The following is a 15332-nucleotide window of genomic DNA, read 5'->3' as shown; positions in this document are numbered from 1 at the left end:
GATTAATCGATCGCCAAAGGTATCACTAGATGGGAGAGTTGCAGGAGAGGCTTTGACTGGTTATGCAATAGACTTTGGAGGTCAAGCTATGCACGTTTCTAGTGAGGTGGGATCTAGGGTTGGTGTGATGTCTAAATGGTGCATCTTTTCTGGTATATAAGAAAGATGAATTCAAGTTGGGTGATCCAATGGCAAATAGGGTGGTGATTGGTGGAGACATTGTTTTAGGTGTTAAAGCCATGAGACAACGTACCTAATGAGAAATGAGTTCCATAAAACTATAGTAGCAGTAATGAGCATGTTGTGTAGGTGGAGTTGGAGACTTAGGGCAGAAGTGCAGGGAGTTCTAACTTTGGATACTTGTAGTATCACGGGATAAATTGGAGCAGAAAGTAAATTGTGATGTACGTGGAGTTACAGACTCATGGTAGAGATGACACATTGGTTATGATGCAGAAATTTAAGCTTGGAGACCAGTAGGATCACAATGGGCTCAAAGGCACTATCAGGCCAATGCCTAGGTATGATCTCATGTCTTATGCAAACATTATTACCAGGAAGGATCCTACTACCTTTCAGGAAGAAGTGCATGGCCAGGAGAAGGGTAGATGGACAGGTGCCATGGTGGAGGAGATGGAGGTACTACATAAGAATTTGACAGAGGAGTTGGTGGTGCTCCTAGAAAGGGAAGGGGAGATAGGTTGCGATTGGGCAAGTATTCTGTGGTTTTATGTGGGTGATATGTCGATTGCTGGGAAGTTTCTGAATGAGGTAAATCAATCGAGGGCTCTGTTGAGAAAGGAAGTTGACAAGAAGGTGTTGGGTGCTACCAAAAGTGTTCTTGGGTTAGAGATTCGCAAGGTTAAAGTTACAAGGAGATTGAAATTATCTCAAGGTGACTTTGTAGTCATAGTTGCAGAGAGATTGGTGTTATCTCAGGGTGGACGTACGGACAAAACTACATGGAGATTGTGGTTATCTCAAGGTGGTTTTGGGGATTAGGTGTAGGAGAGGTTTAGTATGGTTAATGTTAAATCGGTCACCAGTACACTATTGGTGAATCTAAGTAAATAGTCTACAGATCAGTATTTATGGACGAACAATGATGTTCGGGTCATGTTAAAGGTTTTCTACGCCAGTGCAATTGGGTATTTTGGCAGGAAACTGAGGGTTTCATTAGTTATGAGGTTCATAAATAGAGGCTACATAGGGGACTTGGATGACAAAGGGCTTACAACAGGGTATGTTGTAGGAAGGCCTCATTGTTGGAAGTCTAGAGTACAGTCTTAGGGTGTGCTGGTTACAACTGATCAGAGTTCCTGGAAGAGGCAGGGGTAGAGGCTGCCAAAGTACCATTGTGGTTCAGGATTGTTCAAGGAGCTGAGTGTTTAGCTAGGTAAAGTTCCTATTACCACAGTTAAGTTCAAGCATGGCTTGAACTTGGTTTATGTCTCCATATGTTAGAGGGAAGGCGAGTCCCAATCTACTGGCTCAGGTGGAGCAGCAGGGGATTATGCTTTCGGATTTCTTTTAAGTGGTGAATATTGGAGATTGTTGAAATATGACTCATATTTTGAGTGGAACGCATGTATTGAGAAAAACACTGTGAAGTGAGGGACCAAAAGAGAGTTGCAGGGTGCAGCCATTGAAGGCAAACGTTGATGGTTTAGGGTGTAACCATCAACGGTTTTAGGTAGTAGTTGCAAGGTGTTTGTTTTTTGCTTCAAATCATTGATGGTTTGGTCAAACCGTCCATGATTTTAGTCGGCGCAAGTAATGGATTCGTTGAGGGATTGCTACAGAAGTGTTTTATTATCAACTATAGGTCTTCTGTACACATTACATTGTTATATAAACATTATTATGTAACCTTGGAAGAGATTAAGCTTCAAGTAAGCTTCAAAGCTTGGTATAAGATTCATTGATAGTGAAAAATAGTTGCTGCTCCTGTGGATGTAGGCAAATTTCTGAACCATGTAAATTTCTTGTTTTTTGATTGTTACTTTCATTAGTTCTCATTGTTAAGTGGTTGCTTATTTAGTATAGTTCATCATCGAGCATTTGCTTGCTTGTTCCATTGATTGTTTCGTGAGAGTTTGTGCAAGGTTTTCCATTGTGCACATTCGACAGCGGTGATTGGTTTCTCAGGGTTGATTGTTAAGAACAAAAATCAGTATCAGACCCAAGTGATTGTTGGTGTGGTGAACAAAAATTGGTATTAGAGCGCCAATTGTGCACAACATAAATAAACACCTTAATCTACACCCTAATATACACAAGAATATATATAATGCTATATATATACAAACTTACACACACACACACACACACACACACACACACACACACTTACACCTACATTTATCCATTAATATATATATATATGTGTGTGTGTGTGTGTGTGTGTTTGTGTGTGTATGTATATGTATATGTATAAATTTACATATGTATGCATACATACATACCCGAACTCCTTATTCATTCATGCACATGCAATTGCACATCCTTACATGCCTCATGCATCCATGCATCAACCATCATGCATATGCATATGCACAAATGCATTCTACGCATTATACATCATCCATGCATCCATATGCATGCGTCAACATGCACATACATACATACATATGCATGCATACATCATCATGAATAACCATGCATACATATATATCATCACCATGCTCACATGGATATACATACATCTACATGCATCCATGTGATGCATATGCACCTCATAATCCATTATATGCATATGCATCAAAATTTTACCTACATCCACATCATCATCCACTTATACATGTATGCATCCACATACGTATATATGCATCACACACACACATTACACCTACATTTATCCATTATATATATATATATATATATATTTATTTACATATGTATGCATACATATACACCCAAACTCCTTATGCATACATGCTGACTCGTTCTGAGTTGTGCTTCCAAGTGTAGAAGTGTCAAGTTGTATCAATGATGAGTCCAGGATCGTATTCCACAGGGATAACTGAGTATCAAAGTATTTGTGAAAGTTTAGTGAAATCCTGTTGTTGTAAAATGTGGTGTGAAAATCTTTTTCGATTTTTATGTTTTCGAAAATAGTAAACAAAGTGGGAAATCCTTGAGAAAAATGCTAAAATGAGACTGAACTTTTATCAAATTTCCAAAAATATAAATCTAGTAATGCAACCAAAACTAAACAGATTAACTGAAACAATTTTTCAAACACATGGGTTATAGGTTCAATGTCTTTTTGCTTCCACCGTTTACTAATTCCCTAGGTCTTACTCCTCTTCTTGTTAATCCATCAAGACATTAATAAGATGAAATTTTCATACTAAAGTTCAAGTAAATTTGTCACATTCAAACAGAAGAAAATAAAAACTCTCATTAAGCATCAACCGAATTTTATGTAAAAATTAATTGATGAAAATCCTAGATTAAATCAAGGTTTTGATGTGCCTAACGTCAACAACAAAATAAGAAATAAGAGCTAGCGATTTATCAACGATGCTTTCAATTTTCGGTTTTAGCCAAATAAAAGTTTAACAATAGTATCATAGGAAAACTAATAAACCATGGAAAATAACCGACATTGAACCACAACCCAAGTTATAAAACTTAGCCACTCATGCTTGCAATCCAAAATTTCCAGATCAAACTAATCCTACAATAACTCATTGCAACAACAAAATAAAAGACAACAACTTAAAAGAACAATAAACTAGATGTATACTAAAACTAAAAGAAAACTAATTAATCCATCCTATAATCATTCCAGATATTAGACTAAATGTATACTAAGTTAAACAACAAATTAAACTTACCTTGAAGCATTTAGGATAACTAAATAAAAGATAAGCAATTAGTTAATCTAATGGACATACTCAAACAATAAAGTAAAGAAACATAGTATTAGAGCACTCTAATAATGTATTAAAAACAACCATTAAAATAGATAAACCTACTCCCACAATCTAACAAACATTTAAAATACTTTTTTTTGTTTAAAAAAAAAAAAGAAGAAGGGCGGGACCTCCATTTATTTATTAATAAATCCTCACTTTTGGCGGAGGAATACTGTGGTTACAAGATATTTAAAGGGAGGGGCAAAAGACAAACCTTTAAAGGCCTCCCAAATAATAACACCAACATCCAGCCAAAAAAAAGATTACAAAACCTAACAAATCAAAACAAAAAAAGGACCTACAAACCAAATATCACGTAATAAAACAAAAAAAAGATAAAAAACATAAAGCATAGACCAACACCAACAGGAAATTAGCTAAACGTACCTCAAATAAGTCGTACCCATCTTCTCCAATTTATATAACCCATTGATAACTCTAGGGAGTTGACTAATATTTGTAAACAACCTATTCCTCCGCCTAGCACCTTGACGAGCCAAGGCAGCTGCCACTTTATTTCCTTCTCTATACCAATGCTTTATCGAAAAGTCTACTCCCTCCAACAAACATTTAAAATACATAAACAAGATGAGAGAGAGAGAGAGAGAGAGAGAGAGAGAGAGAGAGTGGAGAGGCTGTGAGATAGCCCCCAACACAGTAGCAGTAGCTGCTATGTTCTGCTACTTGTAGCAGTGCGGAGACCCAAAAAAAACCCAGTTACTCCCTCAAAGAACCTAAAGAAAACCCTACATTAGCTCCTTTTCACTTTCCCTCTCCTTTGCTTTTCCAAACTGTCAGTACACTCCCTTAACAACCCCCTTGTTTCACGTTCTAGCCCAAAAGAAACACTCTCCCTAGCTAGTTGCCTTGTGCGCCCAGCGCCTCACTTTACTCACACACACACGGGCCACATCAAGGACCCGACCATACTCCTTTTTTTTTTTTTATTTGTTTTCATTTAGGATCCCTTCCAGCTGACCCTTTATAAGCCCACACTCTTTTGTTTTTTTTCTTTGGTTTTCATTTTGAGTCCTGCTTGCACACGGCCAGCCCGACTTGTATTTTGATTTAAGCCCAGCCTTATACACGGCCCTCTTGCACACACACAAGCCTTCTCGTCTCATGTCCTAAGCATGGCATGATCTTAATTCTTAGAAATTATCTTGTAATAAAGAAATACAAATGTCCATAAACTTAAGGTAAAAATAGGATAATTAACTCAAATGAGCCCAATAATTAAAATAAAATACATAATTAGATATTTAATTGAAATTATGATCTTTAATGCATGAATTTAAATACCTAACTACACAATTTTGATGCGTAATCACATGCACATGCATATTCATATCCATTCACATGGTCATCATGCAATTGCACATCCTTACATACCACATGCATCCATGCATCATACCATCATGCATATGTATATGCACACATGAATCCTATGCATTATACTTATCATCTATGCATCCGCATGCATGCATCAACATGCACATACATATGCATGCATAGCCATGCATACACATATATCATCATCATGCTTACTTGGATATACATACATCTACATGCATCCATGTCATGCATATGCACCTCATCATCCATTATATGCATATGCATCTTCATTTTACATGAATCCACATCATCATTCACTTATATATGCATGCATCCACATATGTATATATGCACCACACATCCTCATACATTTACGCATGTGCGCGCACGCACACACACACACACCTTTATTCATGAATATATCATGCATGTGCACTTACACACATTACCACATGCATTCATACACAAAACACACACACATAGGTTGAGGAGGAGGAGCAGCAGCAACAACAGAAGAAGAAAAAAAATATTTTCATTCATAAGAAAATATTTTCTTTGTGCATCGAAAGAATGTAAACTATACAAGTTACCAATAACATTAATTAAATGAGGAAATATACTTCGATGTATAAAGAGGACCTTGCTATTTAATCGATTCAAAAATGAGAGAAAGAATTAATAACATTAATTAAATGAAGAAATAGGTTTCGGTGTATAGAGAGAACCTTGCCATTTAATCGATTCAAGAATTAGGGAAAGAACTAATGTCCTGCTTAGGTTTACTTGGTGGAGGGGGGGGGGATAGAGAGAGAGAGAGAGAGAGAGAGAGAGAGAGAGAGAGAGAGAGAGAGAGAGAGAGAGAGAGAGAGAGAGATAAAAGAAAGCCCCCAAACCCCCCTCTAACTTTTATAGGCTGGAGGAGAAAAAAATATGATAAATAAATAAGTAGGTAGCAACACTCTACCAGTGAGTGTGGTTGTAGGGCAGGGGAAGGTGGTTGAGGCTAGGGGGAGAAATAAAAAAAAAAAAAAAAGAGATGTCAGGGTGAACAAGAGAGGGGGAGAGAGAAAAAGAAAGAAAGAAAGAGAGAGAGCCCCCCCACCCCGGGCAGCCACCATTGCCAGTCTAAAATGGCATCTTTGGTGGCCGTAGGCTTGTAGGAGATGCAAGGAAGACATTGGGAGGAACGACGCCATAATAGTGTCGTTACCTCTTTTTTTTTTTTTTTTTTTTTTTTTTAAATGCTAAAAAAATGACACTATTTTTTAATTAATTTTTTTAATTATTTTCTTAAACCAAAATGAAATTGTTTTGCCCAGGGCATATGCATGTCTGCACGCGCCAGCCCTAATTTTTTTTTTCATTTTCATTTTTTAAAAATTATTTTTATTTTAATACTAAAATATTATAATATTTAATTTTTTATTTTTTTTTAAATATAGAAAAAGGGCCTGGGGTTAACCAATAATGACAAAAATATTTAAGTGTCCAAAAATATTAGAAAATTACAAAAAAAGAAGAAGAAATTTTCCTCAATTTTCATGCAAAAGCCAAAATTATAGTTTGATCCTTACCATTTTACATTGTTTCAGATCACCCGATGTAGTTATATTTAGCGAAAAAAAAAATTTGAAAAGTTAGAAATGAAGGGACTTCCACCTTAATTTTTGTGCTAAAGGGAAAAATTACTAGAGGATTATCTTACCATTTCAGACTGCTTTGGAACACCTCGTGGAGTTAGATTTTGCAGAAAAGGACTAGAAAATCTAGAGTTGACAGGATTTTGCCTCGATTTATGTACTCAAAGTCAAAATCACTATCATACCTCCTCTTACCATTTCAAATAGCTCCGAATCATTCGTTGCGGCTTGATAGGGATTTTTTCTTGATTTGCATGTTCAAATTCAAAATCATTGCATTTTTTCTTGTTTTTTTTTTTTTTTTTTAAATATTTTTGGATTGCGTCAAATCACCTAATACAGTCAAACTTGGCAGAAAGAGTGCAGAAAAGTTTGGAATGAAAGACATTTTTCCTTAATCTGTGTGCCCAAAGTCAAAATCACTGTCAAACCTCCTCTTATCATTTCATATTACTTTAAATCACCTATTGCAACTAGATTTGATAGAAAGAATGTAGAAAAGCTCGGAATGACAAGGATTTTGCTTTAATTTGCGTACTCAAAGTTAAAATAACAATTTTACATTTTCTTACAATTTTAGATTGCTCTAAATCACCCATTGCAATGAAATTTGGTAGAAAGTGTGTATAAAAGCCTGGAATGAGAAGACTTTTACCTCAATTTATGTGCATAAAGTCAAAATCACTACCAAACCCCACCCTTTTACGTTGGAGCATCTTGGGTCATTTGATATAACCAAAAATGGCATAAACAAAATTAAAAGGGTAAAAACAAAAAGAAACACAAAAGAACATAACTAGTTTCAACTGCCTTTGCTCCCCAATGGAAAACTTACCTAAACAAAATGGGCATTGACAGCTGCCCTTCTTTGGTTAGCATTTTTTTTTTTCTAAAAAATGGCATTGGTCAAAGATAGAGATGTCCATTTTGGACGAGAGAAGAAGAAGTAAAGATAAAAAATCAAACCACCACAATATAAAAGTACCGTTGCTTGATGTGGATTTTAGGGGATAGTGACCTTGACTTGCTTGGTTGGGTAAAACCAAGATTCAATCTCAGGGAATTGTAACCCTGATATACTTCCTCTAACACAACAAAGGCTTAGTATCTAGGGGGTAGTGACAATGACCTACCTCGTCTTGAAAATAAAAAGATATGGCCTCAAGGGATTGTGCCCCCAGAACACCTCCTTTAACAAAACAAAGACTCGATTTCAGGGGATAGTAACCCTAACCTACCCAATCTTGGAAAAACAAAGAATTGGCCTTAGAGGATTGTGATCCTAAAATATCTCCTCTAACACAAAAAAGGTTAGTCCTAGTGGATAGTAACCTTGGCCTACCTTCTCTAGAAAATTAAAGATTTGGTCTCAAGGGATTGTGACCTTGATATACCTAATCTAACACAACAAAGACTCGGCATTAAGGGATAGTAACCTTGACCTAAGTATTGGAAAATCAAATATTTAGTAGGAACCTAAAGTTTATGACTTCTTATGCAAAAAGGGACGTGAGCAGAGTTTTCCTAGTCCTTAATCCCAACATGTGCCAATACATGGCCCAGACCCATTATCATTTGAGGTTTTAGCCAACCCTGCCTATTGTACTATTTTCTTTTGCTATCTACAAACCAAATTTAGGTGATTTCTTTAGACTTTCACTGGGATCCCATGCGACCTTCACAACCTTTCACCTTTTTTTTTTGAGTAAATGACTTTAAATTCAATAAAAGTGAAATAAGGAAGAGTAAGTTTAAGAGATGAAAAATAGTGAGAGGAAGGATGTTTCGATGCATCATGGAATAATATCGATTGCTTCGATTATGTCTTCTTATGCAGTGTGATAATTGCCAAGCGACCAAATCGACATGGTATTTTAAAGATTACCCCCAATCTTGGAGTCCTTTGATATAGGTTATCCTTGGTAGGCTTAAATCCTTAAAGATACTGTATTGCCTCTAACTCCAAACAAACTACCCCAGTACCATCCCTTTTTCTCCCCCTATTTTTTGTTTTAGGATAAGGAGCTAATCTATCATTGTCACCATAGTTAGAGGTAGAACTCCAAGTTCTATTTCTAGTTATCAGTGTCATTGACCACCAAAAAATGGAACACTATCTAGATTCAAATCTTCAACTTCTACATGAATGGGAAGTAACATGTTTCTTTGCTAATCTTCCAAATATTATTAAGGCCCTTAACCTACTAAAACACACCAACTTTTAACCTACTCAAACACACCAACTTTTAAGTCAAAATTCAGGAAATGAGTGCATTATGTAGGAGGTCTATTGTTGAAAGTTGGACTTCAGAGATTAGAAGTGTTCTTGGTTTCACTAAACCATTCAATTTTTGCCTTTGTGATGGAAGTTCTCCCCTCATCTTCCACAATATGGGGAGATAGTATAGGACCTCAACAAACAAATTATCTCCCATTTCCTTTGTTTGGCACTTTCAATTCCTTAGAAGAGATGGATTCTTTATAGTGGGTTTTCTAACATAATTGGGAATTCATCTGGGATTTCAATAGAAGGATCATCCTTAACTTACTACATATGTTTTCTCAATTTTATGGCTATGGTGGTTTTTGCTGAATGGATATTCTATCTCTAAAGCTAGAGGGTTCTCTCCAATCATTCTGTAACCAAATCCCACTGTAACATTTCATCAGTTCAACTTTCCGCAAAAGACCATTTGGAACTTGATGGGATACATGGTTTGAAAGATTCTTTAGACATTTATTGGCAATCCTTAGTGGAAATTGGAGTTCCCCCCTCTCAACCACTCGTTGAGGTTGGTTATCTTAAAGAAGTTGAATGCTTTCGCCTTGACATCCCCCAAGTGTCATTATTGGTTTTTACTTTGGGTTGACTCACACATGATTACTACCTATATAGGTTTTCACTAACTATACGAACTTCAAATCCTAAGTTTGATTTGTTTATAAGAGTGAAAAATCCTGAATTTGAATCACTCATTAGGATAAATGGTAGGCTTAAGGTCTCTCTTTTACTAGCTATTGGGATGTTTTGACATTATGGACTGAACGACTTTGTGAATTCCAGTGTTATCCCAAGATGGGGGGGGGGGGTGAATTGGGTATTTTAAAAATTATGTCCTTCAAGTTCTAATTTTGAAAACTTTCAATTACAAACTTGCAATCTACTTTACACCTAGCTCAATGTTTCATAATTAATCAAGTTAATGTGTAATTTTGTCAATCAATCAATTTTACCCAATTACTTTGTAGACCTACTATATATTCAAAACATTCCCAATATACATATAAATAAATGTACATGAAAATTAAAAGAGTTAAGGGTAAGAGAGATGCAAACACGATTTTACGAGGTTCATCCAACCCGACCTTGATCCTCGCCTCGAGCAAACCACTCTAGGATTCCACTAATCCCTGCTTCTTTAATTGGGACGTAGCTTCCGCAGCTTACAAGAGGCATAGCTTCCTCCTCACCACGGTTCACAATCCAAACTATTTATACAATATAATGATTACAATATTTCTGCAAAAACTCAAAATGCTTCTAACAAAACTAGTGAGTACAATTGAAATCCTAATAGATACTCATCTGATAAAACATGAAGCTTAATGAGTGTGTAAGATGTTTTCAATGATATTTGTGTATCAAAAAATATATGATCTTTGTATATATATGATAAAATATCTTCAAAGATCTGAACACAAGTCAATATTTTTCAAAAGGATTTCTCAAGGCTATGTATTTTAAAATTGTTAGGATTTGCGTATCGAAAATTTTTGCAATAATATCATAAGATGAAATCTTTGTGTAAAATATAAACTTGAATATATGCAAAGATTAAGACTTTAGAAAAAACCTTTCTTAAATAAACTTGTTGGCTTTTTAAGTCTGATCTCTATTTTGATGCTGAAAAACCACCAGCATCTTATGTGTGCATTTAGTATGTGAATAGGTTTCCAATTCAGTACGAACATAAGATACCGATAAATGGATGCCAGAAGAACTTGAAGAGCGATATTTTCTGACATATTTCATAAGGACAGGAGAGCAAAGAAGAAGAAGAAGAAGAAGACAGTTGTTTCAATTTGTATATGCATTTTAATTTTATTATTCTGGTTGGTAATAATGCATGCATATGCATGAAATGATTTAAATGCTCAGATAGAACCATTGACCAACCTTAGGGCTGACTTCGATCGACCTTCGGTCGACTGATGCCAGGCTTTTAGGGTAAATTAAAATGCCTAGACCTTATATTGACCCTAGGTCCTTGCACATAATTTTGCTAAAAATCAGGAAAAAATATTAAGTGTGAAAAGGCTTTAGGCAACCGAACTGTGTGCGTTGAAAACACCTCAATCGACCAAATGTTTAACTAGTCAACAACTTTGACTTGGTTCGGGTGATCGAACCAAATTGAACTGAGTGTCCTCGGGCTACCGAACCTTTGAGCGGTCACTTTTCACCTTCCTCGGGTGCCCGAACATCACGTTCAAATTTGCCTCGAGGTACCAAACACATGCGTTCGGTAGACCGAACTCATGCTCGGGCACTTGAACCGCGGTCTTTTCAAATCGCCTTCGATTTAGCAAATTGAACCCATTTTCAGGCACCCGAACCTCAAAAACTTGCTTTTTCTCTCGTGTTTATTCGAGCAACTGAACTCAGGTTCAGTCGACCGAAACTCTCGGTTGCTCATTTTTAACTGCGGTAATTAAGGTTAAAACTTAATTAAACTTTTCTGAAAATTTCCAACATGTCCCTAACGGTCACAATTTTTAGAACTATAAATATCCCTTCATTTGTCAAAATTAGCAACTTTGATTAGCCAATTTTTCTCTCTAATTTTCTCCTAATCAAAGTTCCCCCAAAACATGTTTTTAGTGCAAAAATATTTTATGGGGTAAATGTTATACTCTCCAACTCTCTCTATTACTCTTTGAAATATTTTTCAAAGAGAGTATTTTAGTTGGGCATTTCTTTTATGTGTGTTTTCATTGCAATGAACTTATTTTTATCATCATTACTTGGGAAAATATCTTGAGGGTTTAAAGATCTTTGAAAAATACTTATTGCATATTTCATTTTTGAAATCAAAGATTATATAAATCTTTGATGCGCTTTTCATATAAATCATTTTGAAAGATTGCAAACTTTATTTGAAAAAAACCCTTACTCCACTGAGCATACATTTCATATCATACTAAAGTGTTTATACTCGAGCTTAAATGTGTACATTTCTGCTTGTATGTTTTAGAAGCATTTTCATGTACAAAAATGTTTTCCATGTATTAGTTGGGTTCAACCCATTAATTGAACTAGGGAGTCTCAGCCCCGTAAATGAGACCGGTTTGGTTCAGCTTAGAAATTGAATTGGAGAGTTTTAACCCCGTTAGTGAGACTAGTTCGGCTCAGCCTAGTAATTGAGTTGGAGTTTTCCTTGCCCCGTAAGGAGAGGATGTAAATAGCTTCTACTTCGTCTATTTAAGCGCGAAGGTATAGTGTAATCCTTGGGGGGTATGCCCAAGGTGGGAACGTAGGCTGGTTTGGCCGAACCTCAATCACAGATTGTGTCTTTCTCTCCCTATCTCATTTAAATTACTGCACTATAAATTCATTATGTATATGCCTATTTATTTACTGTTATATTTAGTTGCATGCACACATTTACTTTGAATGAGATACACATGTATGCATGAACCAAATAGCTTAATATTTTTACATACACGCATTTAATATTGGTGAATCGGCGAAACATTTAAATTTACCAAAGAGTTTTTTTTTTTTTTAAATCTCCAATTCACCCCCATCTTGGGAATAGACCAAAGTCATCAAAACTTCTCAAGTAATAAAATAAGGATTTTTTTGGCCTAATTGGGATTTTCAATCCGTTTTGGTGATAGCAAACAAAGGATATTCTAACTTGGAATGGTTGAGAAATGATGTTTCAAGTTTGACAATAATACAAGGATCATTATGGACCATCAAGCTACATTCATTAACAAGTGATCCAAGAGAAGCTCAAAGCAACACTAGATTGATCAATGCATGGGGAAACTAAAGCCAGCTCAAGGTAAAGTCCAAGGGATTTCAAAGTGACCATGGAATGGAAGATTTTAAGCTTAGAGTATAAGGTTTTAGGATGAGCAATGTAAGTACTTCAAAGTTAAATATCTATTGAAATATTATTTGAAGCTCTTTAAGGGAAATATATGGACTTAAAGACTTATTTTAAAACCCCACAAAATGTTTTATAAAAGAATAAAGAAAGAGAGCAAAACATATTTTTGAAATGGAAATAAAAAACCAGAAAGTATACTACTCAAAGGACTGAAGTTACTGCTCAGATTGAAATGTCAACTTCAAAAGACTGAAGTTTAAGCTTAGTTTTCTGAAGAATTACTTTAGACATCTGAAGATTATGTTCAGTCATCTGAAGATTTATTAGTGAAACATAGAAATTGGTAGAAGCACCTCAGAAGATTAAACCCTAACTTCAGTTGTCTGAACTTGAAACTTTAGAAGTCTGAACCCTAACCTCAGTCGTCTAACCCTGTTTCCAGTTTAATATTTTCAAAGTTTAAGGAACTTCAGAAGAATGACCCCGAAGGTTTAGTCATATGAAGACTGTTAACAGTCAAATTTTTTAAATATTTCAAATGCTTTACATTGGTTTCTTGTGCTCCAAATTTTCTTAAAACTTGGGAAACACTTTAAGTAATTTTGGGTAGCACGAAACTCATTTTATTGGTCTATAAATACATGGTCTTGCAAATCAAAACATACCAAGAATTGAAAATTTCTCTAAGCTCTCTTGCATTTAAAATCATTACTTACTAAACCTCTTGCAATCTGAAAGTGCTGACATTTTGAAAGTATTGATCATCAATTCCTGAGTTCTATATACTGATTTCACATTTGGAGAAAAGGGGACTACATATGGAGAAAAGGGGACTTGGTGAATTCTAATCTTGAGTTTCGAATTGTATTTCATCTTTGATATTTAAATTCTGAAGTATATAGATTTGAATTATACTAATTAGCTCTATGTGTGAGCACTCTTTGTACACATCTACTTGCTGTTTCTCTTGTAGTTATTGGACGACTCCATGCTTGTTGGATTGTTGACTGAACGAGGATACATCTTTGGAGAGGTGAGCTCTAGCCTACTTAAAGGAGTGGTTGTAAAGGTGTTGTTCGACCTAGTAAAGGAACAAAGCTAGTGTAATCCTTTGGTAGTTGGCCAAAGGTGAGGACGTAGGCAGTGCATATGCCGAACCTTATAAATCTCAGTGTTCTTCTCATCCTTACTTTCTTTATTTTCTGCACCATATATCATTGTGTATGCTAAGTGCAAGTTGCAGGGCTTAAAATCCATATTCAAAGAAGACTCTTGATTTTAGAAAGTACATTTTTATTAATTGTTTGCGGAAACCCAGAATGGAGTACATTGGTTAATTTGCGAAAATCTTGATTAAGAGAAGCACAATAAAAATTTCATTCAAAGCAGGGTTTGCAAACAACTATAGGGCTACTACCAAAAAGTATAACATTCTTGAATGATTGATTGGTTTTCATACTTTGGTTGATTGGATTGTGTTTTAATTTTTTAGTACTTTGGGGTGTGATTTGGTTGTGATTATTAGCTAATTGATTTACTTTCTTGTTGTTGCATTAAAACGTGTAAGAAGTTAAAAAGAGGTCAAAATTTGAATTAATCCAATTCACCCCCCCTCTTGGGAAAGCTATTCTAATTTCAATTGGTATCAGAGCCTAGTTATAGTAAATATTAACAAGAAGCTATAAAAAGATCTAATGGCATATACAGGAGTAGCTCCTTCAAAGAGGACCAATCCTCAACCCGTCCACCAATCTTTTGTGGACATAACTATACTTTTTAGAAAAAAAGAATGCAAATCTATCTTCAACATATGGATTGGAAATCTTGAGAAGTAGTTATGGATGGAGATCTAATTCCTACTAAAATAGTGGGCAGAAAACAAATTCCTAAAGAGAAAAATGATATGACCGATATAGACTACAATATGCTTCAAATAAATTCAAGTGCCATAAATGCCTTGTATTGTGCTTTAGACGCCATTGAATTAAATAGAGTCATGGCCTGCAAAACGGCCAAAGAAATTTGGGACAAGTTAGAAGTAGCTTGTGAAGGAATGGTAGATGTTAGAGACAATAGGATAGACATGCTAACTAGTAAGTATGAAGCGTTCAAAATGAATTTAGATGAAACAATCACTAGTATGTATACTATATTTACTCACATAATAAATTCTTTAAATGCCTTAGAAAAGACCTACACTACCTATGAAATGATTAGGAAAATACTAAGAGGCAAAGGCCATTGCAATTATGGAAGGTAGGAATCTTAAGACCACCTTAGTAGATGAACTTATAGGTTCACTACTCACCTATGAA

The sequence above is a fragment of the Malania oleifera genome, chromosome 2, assembly GCF_029873635.1.
Source record: "Malania oleifera isolate guangnan ecotype guangnan chromosome 2, ASM2987363v1, whole genome shotgun sequence".
In the NCBI taxonomy this organism is placed as follows: Eukaryota; Viridiplantae; Streptophyta; class Magnoliopsida; order Santalales; family Ximeniaceae; genus Malania; species Malania oleifera.
Note: the sequence above shows the minus strand (reverse complement) of the source record.